Below are 16,538 nucleotides of genomic sequence, written 5' to 3'. Positions count from 1 at the left end.
ATGATCAGTTTTTTATGAGATTTAGGATTGTTTTTTCTCCATATTGTCAGTTTTCTTCTTTTGTGATTAATTAGTCTGAATTAATAACAGTTTTAATAAACAAGGGATATCAGCTGTTACCAAACCTAAGCAGTGTTTGTGCTTCTAGTGAAATACAGAAAATAATAAATGAAAACTAATAATACATTGAAATCTGCCCATGAAACGGAATTCATAGTCATTCGTGGTCACTGTTGGCAAACCAGAAACCAGAATTGTGACATCATCGGTGTCTGTGACATCATAGGTCTCTGCGACATCATCGGTGTCTGTGACATCATCGGTATGTGCCTATAAAGCTGCAAGCCGCTCCTCTTTCCCTTTAGTGCAGTTGGGCGCTCGACACTTCAAGGTGCTATTCCATAGCGAACTTAAAGTGTTGCTACCAACGATTTCAAACGGTTATGGAGAAGAAAAGCAAATCTAGTGCTGTGCAGGATTGCTGCCTTCTTTCTGGACTTCGGTGGAGTTTAAAGAGATGCTGCCCCAGAAAACTGAGAACATTCTGCAAAAGAGTAAGATCAGCTTTCACAAACGCTGTAAGGCGGACAAGGAGGAGAGACGAAAGCACGGAGCACTTGGCCAGTAGAGTCATACTCAAAAGAAAGAGAGAGAGTAGCAGTTCAGAGGAAGAAAGATACAAAGAAAGGAAGAGGAGGAGAGTAACTGCTAATGACAGAGATGATGGCATCAAAGATCTGGGGCAGCAGGGGGGGCAACAAGGACGTGAACACCTGAAGCAACGCATGCTGGTGAAGGGAAAGTTTCCCATCAAAAGATGCAGGAGTAAGGAGGAGAGTATTGTTCCTGCTAAAAGATTTAGGAGCCTTCTCCCCATGACAGTCTCCGGCTTCACCTTCCATTCTGTGCTGGGACAAGGAGCCTTTGGAATGGTTGTTTTGGCTTCTGTCCCTACCAGGGACTCCCCGGTAGCGGTTAAGGTCATCAAAAAGAAAGCCATGAAGACTGAATACATAATAAGAGAGAGGAGGATTCTGGAGGTGGCTCGGAACAGCCCATTCCTGTGCCATGGATACGCAGCCTTCCAAACACAGAGATGCGCAGTCCTTCTCATGGAGTATATGGCTGGAGGGAGCCTCGAGTCATATCTGCGGAGGTTGGGCTCCTTCACCGAGACCGCCGCTGCCTTTTATGCAGCAGAAATGGTGTGCGGCATCCAGTTCCTCCACTCTCGGGGAATAATACATCGCGACTTGAAGCCGAGTAACGTCTTGCTTGATGGAGAGGCCCATGTAAAGCTCGGCGATTTTGGGTGTGTTGTAGAAAATATTTTCGGGACCGCACAGACCACAGGAATTTGCGGCACATTTGCCTACATGGCCCCAGAAGTACATCTCAAGCAAGCATATGGCGTTGCCGTGGACTGGTGGTCCTTCGGGGTGATGCTCTTCCGCATGCTGAACGGAGATTACCCTTTCTTTGCCGGCGATTGCAGGAGGACACATTTCCTTCATATCGTGCATGGCAACCCCCGCTATACCAAAAAGCTGAGCAAGAAAGGTCTGGACATCTTAAAGCATCTCCTGAAGAAGGACCCTCAGCGTCGCCTCGGGGTGAAAGGAGACATCAGGCGGCATTCGTTCTTTCAAAGCATCAAGTGGGACGACATAGAGAGCCGACGTGCAACTCCCCCGTACCGGCTGGAAGTAAGATCAGATCTCCACCAGAAGAAGCTCTGCAATATTCCATCAATTCTGCGGACCCCGGAGGACATTTCCTCTTCATCCAGTAAAAAGGACCTGTCTGGCTTTACCTTTGTAACCCCAGACTGGATGAATTGAAGGATGGACAGTGCCCCGGCCAAGTGACTCCCAAACTCTTGTTTCCAAAGACAATCCCAATAAATGAAGGAAACAAAACACACTTTTGGTTTTTGTATCTTCAATTCTATAGAACTCTGGATGGCTGTAAGTGGGTGTGACCTCACAATACAGTCCCTGCCTTTGTGACATCATACACCGTGACACCTTTCATATACTCTGAAACACGGAATATAACAAATAAAACTAAATTTCAAACATGTACTTTCTGCACCTCGCAATTAACACAATCCGGGCGATACTTCGGCCAGCTGACCGGCTCCGACACTCCAGAACGCCCCCAAAAAAGGCCAACACAAAATCTGCCCCAAAACAACGAATTCCGAGGCCAGAATAAATATTATTACCCCCCATGTCCGAGTCAGAAAATACCCCACAAATAAATAAATGCCCACAGTAACCTTTTCATTTCCAGCAACACAGCCACATCCTATGAGCTGGATTATCAATTATTAGATGGAGAAGATAAGTGACCTCTAGAGACCTGTCGCTATAATTACCATTTATTTACACATTATTACTACTTATATAGAGCCACCATATTCCGCAGTGCTTTACAATGTCTGTTAATATTATCATTTATATAGCGCCACCATATTCCGCAGCGTTTTACAATGTGTGTTATTATTATTATTGATTTATATAGTGCCACAATATTCAGCAGCGTTGTGCAGTGTGTTATTATTTATATAGCGCCATCATATTCCGCAGCGCTGTACAATGTGTGTTATTATTATTGATTTATATAGCGCTATCATACTCCGCTGTAAAATTTATTTTATTATTATTTATACATCGCCACCATACTCCATAGCGCTGTACAATGTAAATAACACCTGATCCTCTAGATCTCTATATATTACTGTATAGATTAAATAAACAAAATAAAGCAAACCTAACTGCGGACTTATCTAACAAAACTGTTAAAATCTGGCAATGCTCATTTAATACACAGAGTTAACAAAACTGTGACATTTTCTAAAAGCAAGTGTTGCTATAAAGGGAATAAGGTCAATAAATTAATCACAAATTAACGTAAAAAAAGAAATAGGTTAATCACTAAAATTATAGATACTGATAAAAAAGTTATGAACCCTGATAAAATCGGCCTACGTTTTTGAAAATTTTAGCAAACTCTGTACAATCTCCTATCAATACTTCACCGAGGAATATTTTAAAGATAAAAGATCAAAAGTAACTAATGAACAGATACTAAATATCAAGATTTATACAGCAGTATTAGCAGATGGAATGAAAATTATAATTCAGTCGTTGATTCATTCAGACCAAGTAGGTTTCAGTGAATAATAGAAGAAGAGTAATAGACACATTCGACTTTAGCCTTTGACGGATTCAGATGGGATCTCCTCTTAAAATCTCTAGAAACCTTTGGATTTAATGCTAGAATGATAGACGCTATCAAGGCTTTATATACTATCCCTACTGCTAGAGTAACGGGATCAGGTTTCTCCTCATCACCGCTCTTATATATTCTCTCATTGGGACCCTTGGCCATCTCGAATAGAGAAAACCCTAGCATTAAATGCTTCACTACTGCACACGGGGAGCCTTTATGCCGATGATATACTAATCGCCAAGGGAAATCTGGAGAAATAGTGAAAGCTATAGATGAATACGCCATATATTCAGAATACAAGCTCCATTTAGAAAAACATCCCAAACCATGTGAAATGCAACTTGATAAACAAACTTTGTTTTCACCCGGGCTAAAGATGACAGTAAACACCTAGGAATACATATCTTAAATAAGTGCTGGAAGATAACTTCCTACCACAACTCCAACAAACAAATAAAAATCTAATAGAGTGGAAAACGCTGGAGATTAACTGGTGAGGAATAGTAAATTCTATTAAAGACAATATTCTCTCAAAATTGACATATCTTATTCAGATGATCCCACGTTCCTAAACCCTGATTAAAACTATTACAAACAGCATTCTCTAAATGTATTTTATTGGGTAGAAAAGCGTGATATAAAATATTAGAATGCTAGCAGGTTGGTCCATGCTCTCATTACCCAAAAATACCAACTAGAGACGTGACAGATGGCCCCATATATAGCTGGATATCGCTAGTATTAAAAATGTACTCACTTTGTATGGCAGCCTGATAAAACTAATGCCTCTATGATGCTGTTTTCAGTTGTTTAGGGTTTTCGGCATCCGCTACGCTCTTCCTCTGTATGTCTCCGTGTTTGAGGCGGTGCGTGTTTTTGCCTAAAGATCAGTAATACATGTATTAGAGAGAGCTACATATATGTTTTCTCTGGAAGATGAATAGTGTATGTGTGTTACAGAGAGCTGTGCATATGTTGGGCTCTCGCCGTGTCTGTGTGCAGGAGCGTCTGTGTGTCAGAACTATGACATCACAAGACATTGCTGTTCCAGCTCTCATTTCCAGGGGGAAGATCATGCTGCTGCCGGATATAACCGGTTTCTTTTTTAACTGTACTTTGTATTTGTGTTAAACCCAAATTTTAAGGACAATATGGAGATGAGGAATAGTTAATACTATAGATTGCCAGCAATTCCTGTACATATACCAGGGAGCCGGTCCCTGTATATAATACAAAGCAGAGAGGGGCCCAGCGACGGGTTCTGGCCTAGGCGCAGGCCTCCACAGTTTGCTTGCATCCTTTAAAAGTGGGGCGCGGGGATATGGCATACCCTGAACCCCCTAAAGTAACCAGGGGATGGGGCGGCAGGCAACATTTCTTTTTTTGTTTTTTTTTATTGAAGCCCAGGGGTCAGTGACTCCGCAGTGAAAAAACAAAAAAGTGCCAATGTGCCTTTAAGGCCGGGGTGAACTTCAGGCCCCCCTCTTAGTGTTCTTTGGGGGTCGGACCCAATAAGGGATACGCGGCCCCTTCCTCCCTTCCCGGCCATAAGGCCTGCAGGAGGAGTGGATCTTCCTAAACACACGCTCTCTGTGCAAAAAAAACCTGCAATTGTGCAAAAAAAAGCTAAATATAAAAGTGCTCCCCAAGGAAGCCCCAGCCCTTAGGCTAGTGCGCTTAACCGCACACACCACCATCGTGCGCAGTGCTCCGTCGAGGACCAAAGAATCGGGACAAATTGCAACCTTGGGGCTTCATGCTAAACCAGCCCTCTAAGGCCAGACGAACCAGCTTTCCCTCTCACACGTACTCACTTAATCTTAGCCAAAAGGCCGGGAAGCGGTAACTACTACCCCACTTCGGCCTGAAGGTAAATACATCACTGGGTGGCAGCAGGTAGTTCTCCGTCCGCCGCTCCGATATTTATGGAGACATCATCAGGTCAAAACCTGGATGAGGATGATGAGAGTTGCTGGAGATCAGCCTACTGGATACCCATGAAATAATCTCCCACGAGGCACATAAATAGTTAAAACATTATTAAAGATTGTAATGTATGTTTATGTGTAATAAATAGTTTTATGAATTCCCGGCTGTTGTGTGTTTATTACCGGGTTTGTGGTAAATGCTCACCTACCTTGATTCCTGTGCACCATCTCAGTGGTGATATCAATGAAAATGCACTCACAAACGCTGGAAGTCTTCAAATTTCAAAAAACACGTTTCTTTAATATCTTCATATAAAATCTACAAAACAGACGTAAACGAAGATGGTGCAGTATCCTCGTACAAATGTTGTTAAAAAGGTTAGAATACACTTACAGCCATGATGGCATAACCAAATTGTTATGCATATGCGCCTGTGTAAGTCAGAAAAAGTCCTGAACACGGTAAAATCACCTTCTTCTTAATTTCTCTACGCATTTAGCCAGTAGAAACTGGCTTACTCGGGAGAAAATGAACTCAAAATTCGTAAGGATTAAATCAATATAAAAAGTTTTTTCTGTCGATTCTGGCGATTCCTTGGACTCTGCTCACCTTCCTTGATTCCTGTGCACCAGACCCGGCGATTCCTTGGACTCCTCTTTCTCAGTGACCCTACCGTGTACCGACTTTGGCTAGATCCTGGCTTTTTGGGCCTTGTCTTCTAAATGCCTTGCTCTGGTTCCTGTGTCTTGCATACCGGACTCCGTTGTGTATATCTACTACAGCTGTCTCCTGACACATATGGACATGGCATTACACGTGGACATACCATTACGCATGGACATAGCATTAAACATGGATATAGTATTAAACATGGAGATAGCATTGAACAGAAATGTCAGTGAGTACTATGACATCATAAGACATGAGAGTTGCTGATCAGCCTGCTGGAAAGCAAAAAAAAACAATCTCCCATGAGGCAGATAAATAGTTAAAACTTTATTAAAGATTGTAATGTGTGTTTGTGTGTTTATTACCGGGTTTTTGTTCTGAAAACTAGAGACATAACGGATATTGTTAAACTGTCACACTGTTTGCGGAGGTTCCGCGATCAGCGCACGTCTATCGTAAATCGTCTGCCTTACCGGCTCTGAGCAAAGGGATACCACAGAGACACGCCTACATACTAAGATACCGCCCGTTGCCTGATAAACTACGCCTACCTATACACATGAATTTTTCACGGAACGCCCTGTCGGCTCAGCTATCTTAGCGTCAGTTTCGCAGACTCCGCCCCCCCGATGGAGGGAGTCACAGCGCAGGCGGAGTCACGTGGTCTCGGTGACCCAGCGATCTGCAGCGACCCGCAGTGATGGCAGCTGAGAGGATGCGACAGGAGATTCCCCAACACTGGTGAGTGGAGGAAACGGAAGGAGACGGCACAGAAAGCATTTGATATGATACAAGTGACCGGAGGGGACAGGGAGAGAGACCGTTCAGGTGATAGGGCGAGTGCGGGCAGTGATAGTGTTGGGGTGATAGGGAGAGGGCGAGAAGTGAAAGTGTTGGGGTGACACGGAGAGGGAGGGCAGTGAGAGTGTTGGGGTGACAGAGAGAGGGGGCGGGCAGTGAGAGTGTTGGGGTGACATAGAGAGGGGGCGGGCAGTGAGAGTGTTGGGGTGACAGGGAGGGGGCGGGCAGTGAGAGGGTTGGGGTGACAGGGAGGGGGCGGGCAGTGAGAGTGTTGGGGTGACAGGTGAGACATACAGGTTCTGCAGAGACTCTTTGTAATGCCGTCACCTCCGGTCAGATCTGTCTCTTGCGGAGACCTCGCTGTGACTCTCCTGTGAGATGCAGCCAGACTTGGAGTTTATTTTGGGGGCCATATGACGCCAGCAGGGGAAATGTGTGGGTTCAGCCTGCAACGGGTGGGTTTATGGGGGCACAATGACTGTGTGCACTGCGTGTATGGTGGGCGTTAATCACACTTTATGGAAGTAGATTTTGATTCTTTTCTTTAGGTTTATTGCATTAAAAATCTCCTGTACCACTAACATGAGGGGCATCAGCCATGGCCCTAAACAGGAAAGTTTCATCCGTTGCTATGGTGATAGGACTTTTCAACCTTTGCACCCAAATAATCTTCATATATAACCCACCGCAGGGTGTGTGATGGGAATCTTTAGATCCATCTCTTCCCAAATTCCATGCATCGGCTCTTTAGATCTACCTTTTATATAAAATGTTTTTGAAACTGTTAGAGGTTTGCGGGCCGGGGGTATTATTCAATGGCATCCATCAGTCCTGCCCAGTGCTTGGGGGTATTAGTCCGTCCCTTATGGGCCCGCGGAACCCCACGTTATTAAATGACTGATAGGGAAACTTTCTTATACCTGTCATTGTCTTTTTGGAGTTTTCCACCCAGCGTTAGGGGACATTATTCACGTTAACTGTGATATTCCCTGAAATATTATTCTTTACAGCATTCATTATACCGTCTGCAGTTTCCCGTTCACTTGGTCACGTTGTTCCGTTGTTCGCACCCCGCGAACCAGATGACCTTGGCTAACATTCTGTATCCGCAGGCTGCCTTTATATGCTTTTTATTCTTTTTAATATCAATGGATGCATTTATTTTTGGCTCCTGAAATAATTTCGCTATACATTACTCGTTACACGTAACACGTCGATAACATCTTTTTTTGCACAAAGAAACCAGAAGCCCAAATGTGAAATATATTTATTCAGTAAAACAATATTCCTGATTCCTGCATCTTCATCTCTAAATTTTAAATGTTACAAGAACTATTGCAGCACATATACCACTCAGTTGTGTTGATCCCTGATTTTAAACACTTAAATCATTAAAGAATGTTTTTATTTGATGGCGTATTAGGTAAATATAAAATAGGCATGTGGCTCAGCTTTCGTTAATGTTCCCCTTTTGATTGCCAATGTAAAGGAACTCCATATACAGCTCTACTCCTCAAAATAATATTAATAACAATATTTAGTATCCACTATAATTAAGCACCTGATGGCCTGAAACGTGTAAAACATTATTTATTTATAGCTTTTCATTTATTATTGGCTGTTTTTTATCCAAAAAATTTAGGGGCCAACTTTTCCTTCCCAATCATTTTTTATTTTCATTTATTACCCCGTGGTCTGCAGTTAAAGGATATTAATACAAGGTAAAACACACCTTTCTTCAGTGCTGCACCACTCTGTACAAAGAGTATTTTATTCCATAAAGATTCAAGCTTGTAAGTTTAACCATTATTCTTACACTTGCACACTCGTAACAACATGCAGTAACACACATTCTACACGCATGTAAAGCCATACACCATGCTAAAACCATACACTAATACACACACTATATGCTGATATAGACACTCGTGCTAATGCCATACTGTGACATACACACCATATATGCTTATGGTAAATTCTTAAACACATGCACAAACTATGCAATAACACACACACACACACTGGCTAACACTATCCATATATAAAAACACACGCTCTAACACTATGGACACATACACACTGGATATGGCACTATAATACAGTAGACATACTGACTCTGGCACTATCCATTTACACACTGATACTACAGTATAGACACACACAGACTGACTCCAGCACTATACGTATACACACATACACACCAACGCTGACACTATATGGTTATATGATATAAGCACATATGATATTCCATCAACAAAACCATATAAAGGGACGTTGGGCAGACTCTGAGCCGTCAGATTCTGTGTTGCTCTGCCGTACGCGTTCTGTGTTGTTAAACGTTTTTTTCTGTTGTTTTGAGTTCGGGGGTCTGATTACCCTCCCCGTGAATCACCGCTAATAGCCTTTTGTGACTAGGTTTACATTCGCTGCTGGTGCAGAATACATGCTCTGCCTGAGAGGGTGGTAGGTAAGTGAACAGTCTTTCAGCAGAAACGGTAGAGCATAATGCAGCGAGGGAATGTTAGGCTGATTAAAATGTCATCAGTCTGCTAAGGGCAAGACCAAGCTCCTGCGCTCACCAAGGGGAAGTATGGTGAGGGGGGGCTTTTAGATTTAAAAGAAATGCTCAAATATTATATCTATAACTCGTATTTATCGTTTTATATAAATACGCTTTCACCTGCATTTTCACACTTAGATGTTAATGCAAAAATGTATCTGCGGATCTCGAGTGTTTAGAACTTCATTTTCAATGCATTTTTTTAAATAAAGAGACGTGAAGGGCTAACTGTATATCTAGACGACCCATTTGTAAGCTTACCCTAATTTCTTAATTTCCGAAAATGTTTCTATATTTTTTTTTCTTGTGCAGCTGGACAGTAATGGAATCTGGAAATGTTACCCAAGAACAAGAAGTTATTCCTAATAAAGAGACAGATTAACACAGTTTGTGAAGGTCCGGCTCTGCAGTTCGCTCTTCTTGTACCTCGACATGTATAAAGTGAAAGAATGGCCACTGACTTTAGAGACTTGGAAAATGATTTATTTACTGTAGATGGATGAAGAGATCTTTGTATATATTAATATATCGCATTCCACATAAATAAAATAAATATATATATTTCTTTAAATAAATAACTTTAAGGCTCTTTGGACCATATTTTTTTTTTTTATATTTTATCATCTCTGTCGTTTCCATTGCTATGTTTCTGGAATTCATGTCAACTTATAATGAAGCATGTCTGCGCTTATCTAATTAAAGAGTATATTAATTGTGGATTTATTCAAGAAAATTGCTTAGTCCTTCCTTCCTACAGGAAAAGCTTGCTGGCGTTGGCCCTTCATACCGGAGAGCAAGATCACAAAGTGAAAATCCTTCTTTAACAAATAAACCCCATGATCTACCAAGCTAAAAACGTGGGTAGCATTATACTACTTTAATGCTTTTATCAAAAGTAGATTAAGCAACATAATACATTTTGCTGTTAGAATGGTTGGATTCCTGTTTTTATGAATAAAGTTAAATTACAGATTTTCACCTGTCCTTAATCATTTTATCTGTAATTCCAACACCAGCCCCTCTGCTAAAGAGCCTTCCCTGTTAATGGCTATTGAAAATATAAACATTTACAACATTTAAGGCTGTCTCGCTGGCAAGGTGACAGCCTCTGTCTAAAGCAGGGAAGATAGGGAGCTGCCTGCTGAGCCCTGAGCTGGAGCCCTCACTTTAGTAAAACACCCCTTTTATTTACAGGTTAAAATCATTTGCGTAATGTAATTTTTAAAAATCTGCTCCCAGAGGTGAGTTTTTAGGCACCAGAATGTTGACTAATTTAAAAAAAAAACATATATATATATATATATATATCCATTTACTCACAGAGTCCATTGCACACCATTCCAAATATTCCAAGCCCGGTGCTAGTAACCAGCAGTTTCCATGTAAAACACTTTCAAAAAGATGGTCAGCACTCCAGGTCTTTAAATAGACAATTTCATTTTATTCAAAGTCAAGTCGACGTTTCAGTCATTACTGACTTTCATCAGGACATGATGAATATATATATATATATATTATAATAAAATGTAATTAAAACTTCTCAGCAGACATCTGCATGAATGTTCGGCTGTACAGAGGTCCACTCTGTCTTCTGGTTGTTGAGAAGGATATGAGGTAGTAATCTGGAGATGCATCTGAATTTATGTGCCATAAACACAACATAACCTGTGCGAAAAATCCTAAACACGGCATAGCTTTGCTGGATAGCAAGTGTCAGGAAGCCGCTGGCGACATATACTGTGTTGCCTGTTTTACAGAACTATATGTTTGTGTATCGTTTTGGGGTTTCTTTGTTGCCATTTCCAGTTACAAACTCAGCATAATAAATGTAAACAAATAAAGAAATAACCGTTTCTGAGCTGCAATTTACACCTTATAATGTGTGCCGTATATATATATATATGCCCGACGTGTGTGTTAGATTATGATGGTATATTGTCAATTTAATTTAGTAAGCATATACAAAAACCTTTTTTGTATGCTATAGTTTTGAATAAATGATTCATACTGTTTTACTAAATATATGAATATAGCATCAAGCCGTGAGAAAAGCAATATAGTCTATATATTCCAGTATTATAAGGGGCAATCCCTGCTATTTATGGTGATACTAATGCAGGGATAATAATAGCGAATTATTATTTTGTCTAAAAAAAAGTTGGCCAAAATACTGAAATTAGACCATGTCACCATGCCAAACATCTTCTCGGAGTCCAAACCCAACATCTGGGGTGGGCTGAATGGAATTTGTTCAGCATGCAACCACCGCTGTCAATTAGTTCAAAATATCATGGCAAAATTCCACTGATACTGGTTATATACTAAATATTAGCTATTTTGTTTTTTAAACCCACCAGATTTTAATGAATTAGGTGAATCCAAGGCTTATATTTCTAAGCAGATCCATATAATGAGGTGTCGGCGTAACTTGATGCATTTTTAAAAGTGATTTTATAAAACTCGTTATCAATAGAGGGAAGAAAAACATCTGATCTCCCAGATCTCCCTCTATATCTATATAGATTAAACAAACAAAATAAAGAAACCCCAGGTGCAGAATTATCTAACAAAATTACTAAAAACTGATAAGCTAACATTTAATAATTAAAATTAATACAATTATGGAATGGGTACAAGAAAGGGAATAAGGCTGATAAATTAATGACATATCAACTTAAAAAAGGATAACTCAAAAAAAAGGTTCATCTCTAAAATTATAATGATAAAATAACTATGACCACTGATAAAATTAGTCTAGCTGTTAGAAAATTTGAACAAACGTACAATCTCATGGCACACCATGGATACAACCTAAAGTAACTGATAAACAACTCCAAGTTTTAAACGTCCCAATATTAGAAGCGGAATACCCTAGATGCATTGATAAGTTAAAATGTAATAAAACCCCAGGTCCCGGTGGATTTAAAGACCTATTCTATGAGTTGCTGAGAGATTGTATAAAGAGATTTAACTACCGTCTTTAATGAGATTGATAATACAGGTAAACTCCCCGAAGAACTCTTCATTGCACTGATCATGTATTTGCAATTGCATCATTGGGGGGGTTTACCGCTGCAGCGTCACTCTCAGGTAATGATTGTGCAGTAGGAGGAGGTCAGGGCTGCTCTCCACACTCTTATGGGGGTTTAAGAAATTCTGGATTTCATCCCTGAAGCTGCCTATGGGGTTAATGCTGCATAACTTACACATTATGTATAATACACTTCCCACTGACAGATAGGCTTTACACTCAAACGATCAGTAAAAAAAATACTTAATGTGCAATAAAGGGGCAATACATAAACATAATTGCCTTAAACGGCACTTACTCAGAAGTTGCAAACAGCCGATACAATTAACTAATTATTGCATTCAAGTAATTCATACTAATCAGTGATCATCACTAATGATTTGATTTCAAACAATATATATATATATAAATTACAACAATATCATTCATCACAAATCTGTAACATCTATTACCACAATTAAGCCATAAGGAACAAAAACCACGAGAAATAAGTTTGGTTTTAAATTTCTGTGGATTAATGTCAAATTGTTATCAACAAATATCAATTGTTATCAATCAAAAAGCTGTTTTATCACTTAAGAAAAATAAGTAAAAAGTGTACAATATCTGATTGTTCATTATCTTATTTGCATATCAAAATACATGAGATTAAATAAATGAGTAATCATTTAAAGCAGACATGATGCATTACTGTGTATATTGTATACAGTTCCAATCATAAACTCATAAATAGATAAATAGTCACCCGGACTTTACTAGAAACAAATGAAACAATTAAGATAAAGCTTACTGTGCAATGTATAAGCTACTATTGCTGATATACAGTATAATTTAAAAGGAAAACACTTATTTATGTAGGAGACAATTGCAATTACTCACTTTTTTGGCTTCTTAATAAATCTTTTCATTTGCCAAATTTATTTTAGTGTTGCAAAATGTAAGTAAATTTAACACTTTATTCATAAAGTTCGAGATTTCAGTTTACCATGAGATTACATGATTTAATCCATATAGAAATACATGGCTATATTGGTGACAAACGTATCACAATAAAATTCATTATTCTATTGGATTAATCCATTACTATATGCATATTACTGAATGAATATAAAATAAATAATGATATAATGATAGGATTTCACGTGAAAACAACAAAATACAACTATTAGTTGTACTCAATCACTGAAATATAAACATAATGGATATAGCATTGAATGTTTCATAAAAATAAATAATCAACTTGGATAATGGAAAAGGCATCATTATATACCGATTCCTATTCTTTATTTTAATTGCACAGTATTTATACAGGATATCCTTGTATGTAGGGGGTTATAGTTTCTCTTAGATAATGATAACAAAATAAATTAATTCTAAATTTGAAAAGGATATAGAAATACTATATATTGCAGGTTATTGATCACTGATTTTGCACAGAAGCCCAACGATGATACCTTATGGACGTAGGGTTCTATAGTTTTTTCAAACCAAGATAAGAGACAGCCCTACAAGATTTAAAATTGTAAGATCCACATTTACAATGCAATATATTACTCTGAGGCACAGTTTTATTGGATATACACTAATACAACTGAAGATTCAAAAACAAAAAAAACTAACGTAAGCTTTCTGGAAAATGATGCAGAACATAGTCTGTGCTATGTCTGGGTTTCCAGGAGGAAAAGTTTGATTGTTTTACTTGTTTCTATGTAAAGTTTTCAAAAAAATTGAGAGCTTAGTAATATCAATAATTGATAGTTTGAATTATAAATGAAGATAGCCACGATAAATGGTATTGGGGCGAAGATCAAAGGTCCTTTTTCCTTCCTAAGGAAAGAAACGATACAAATAAGAGCATTACAATATAATCACTGGAAACAATCAGAAAATATATAAGGGGCCAAAAAATGTATAAATTGAATCCTCCCATCAGACTAGTTGCACCATTTGAAACAACAAATTAAACCCCTTATACTGGTTAATAATAATATAAGCGACTTACTATAAAGATGCTCTAATACTGAAGATATACAACCCTTCTTTCATCACAGTGACAACTAATGTGTTTTTATATTATTTTCATATATACTTACAGCGTATTGATTACATTTACCATGACTTCTAACTCAGTTTTATGTTAATGCATTTTGTATTTATATATATATTATTAATTTCCTTTAATTTTCAATTGTGTCATTGAAAATACAGCATTGAATGGGTTAAAGCTGCACAATCGCACTCTTGATGATCTTGTGCAGTAGGAGGAGGTAAGGGATGGTCCCCATACTTGTGTTGCATTTATCTATTACTATATGTTAATTATGAAAGAATATGGAAATATAGATTATGACTACTATTGTAATCAATAATTAATATACACTAACACAGTGTTCAAGGATTGTTATAAATAATCATTACTATATACATTGTGATTAATAAATACATCATCATATACTAGCTACATACTGATTAATAAGGTATATAAAATACATTTTAATGGCATAATTAAATTGTGCATAATTAATTAAAACAATATCATAATTTATCATGTATCACAATTTGTAAAAAGCAACAGTTTAGGTCATATTCTGTGTTCATCCTCTGGGGCTTCTGTGAATGCATTCAATAAATTCAAGAGAAATATTTTAAGTTACCTGAATTACAAGCCTGAAAGTGTTAACTTACTGGAATCATTACTGGAATCATTAGTGATATTATTTAGGTGTTCTCGTTTGCGTGACTTTATTGTCTATATGCACGGCCTATATCGAAGAACACTTGAAGGTCAATATAATTCCAATGCGTAAAAAAACACATTAGTTGTCACTGTGATGAAAGAAGGGTTGTATATCTTAAGTATTACAGCATCTTTATAGTAAGTCGCTTATATCATTATTAACCATTATAAGGGGTTTAATTTGTTGTTTCAAAAGGTGCAAATAGTGTGATGGGAGGATTCAATGTATTCATTTAATTTATTTAATTAATTTTCTCTTTGTGGGCTGAAATATTAAATGCCTAAGAGAGAAACATCACAATCTGGGCAACATTCTAGAAAGCTAGTACCAAAACATAATGCAACAGTAGTTTTACTGAAAGGGTGGTTGATACATGGCACAGCCTTCCAGATGAAGTAGTAGAGGCTTAACCAAGGATTGATTAAATTTAATAATAAGTTATATAGGCAGCTGGGAACTAGCTTGACACTCAAATACAACACTTCTGAATTAAGTCACCTCTACTCAAGGAGGGGTATGTTTCATTAATGTTCATGAGCTCAGGTGTTCTGAGAAAAGTTAAAAGGTGCACTTATTCACTTATACAATAAAACTTTTTATAAATGTGTAAAATAATGGACTTTCAGCCAAATGGTTTCTGACTATGGTTGGCTTGCTGTGTGATTTTTAACCCAGGAGTGCAGGGGCTTCGATATTCCCTTTCTTTGTAAAAAGTCATGTTTGCCTCTTACTCTTGAGAGGCAGTACGGGAAGAGAAAAATTACTAATTTTTATGCCCTTTCTCTAGCAGATTATACAAACAGGACCTTTGAGATCATCATGGTGTCTATCGCAGGAAGTATTATGCTGGTATCTGGCGTTATCTTATTGCTGCCAATCATGAAAAGGTACATCATGTAGCACTGATAAAGATTCTGCAGAATTGCCAGACAGATAAGGGCCATTCTAAGGATGGGGGACCAGCTGATCCCCAGGATTTTCTTATTTCTCATCATATGAGGTCATGTACTGGCACCTTCTGTTTTTATTTACTTGTAATTATATGTATGCCTTCAAGGGTTATTTATGCTTAAATGTAGCTATATCTTTAGTTTTGCTCTGGTCTTATAAATATTTAGGAGGGACACATAACTTACCTCCTCATCCTTGTATTGAGTGTAATCTTGGAGTACCAGGACATCACTTCACGTAATAACGCCTCCAGTGGTCACACAGGTTGGCCGAAGGGGAACTAGGGAGGGTTTGTGCTTGCTGAGACCTCCAATACATAGGAAAGCCTAGATCTAGTTTTTAGTTCACAGTCTTATTTAGTGAGTGCTGATGTGTGTGTGTGATAAGACTGTCAAGCGAGCATTGAGATTCTTCATAATGTGCTTTTACTCAGCCCAACAGTTGCAAGGGTGATAGTGGGGTATTACGTCAAAGCCAATACTTTATTGGGCAACATACAAAACATTGTAAGGTCTCTTCTTCAGATGTAACATTTTATGTGAATATCACTTGTTTAAATGGTTCTTTGTCCTTCGTACAGGCTTTGGGGTGGCTGTGACTCCTCTTACAAAGAGTACCCAGA

At 38.5% G+C, this 16,538-nt stretch overlaps 1 pseudogene; it reads left to right on the top strand.

Moving 5' to 3' along the window:
• The first annotated feature begins 875 nt into the window (after positions 1-875).
• On the top strand, positions 876-1,841 carry LOC149284189 (protein kinase C delta type pseudogene; annotated as a pseudogene).
• Positions 1,842-16,538: the final 14,697 nt, after the last annotated feature.

This window comes from Sceloporus occidentalis, unplaced genomic scaffold, assembly GCF_023333645.1.
Source record: "Sceloporus occidentalis isolate IW3139 unplaced genomic scaffold, rSceOcc1.0.p SCAF_97, whole genome shotgun sequence".
In the NCBI taxonomy this organism is placed as follows: domain Eukaryota; kingdom Metazoa; phylum Chordata; class Lepidosauria; order Squamata; family Phrynosomatidae; genus Sceloporus; species Sceloporus occidentalis.
The sequence above is the reverse complement of the archived record's forward strand: the minus strand, read 5'-3'. Positions and strand labels throughout refer to the sequence as shown.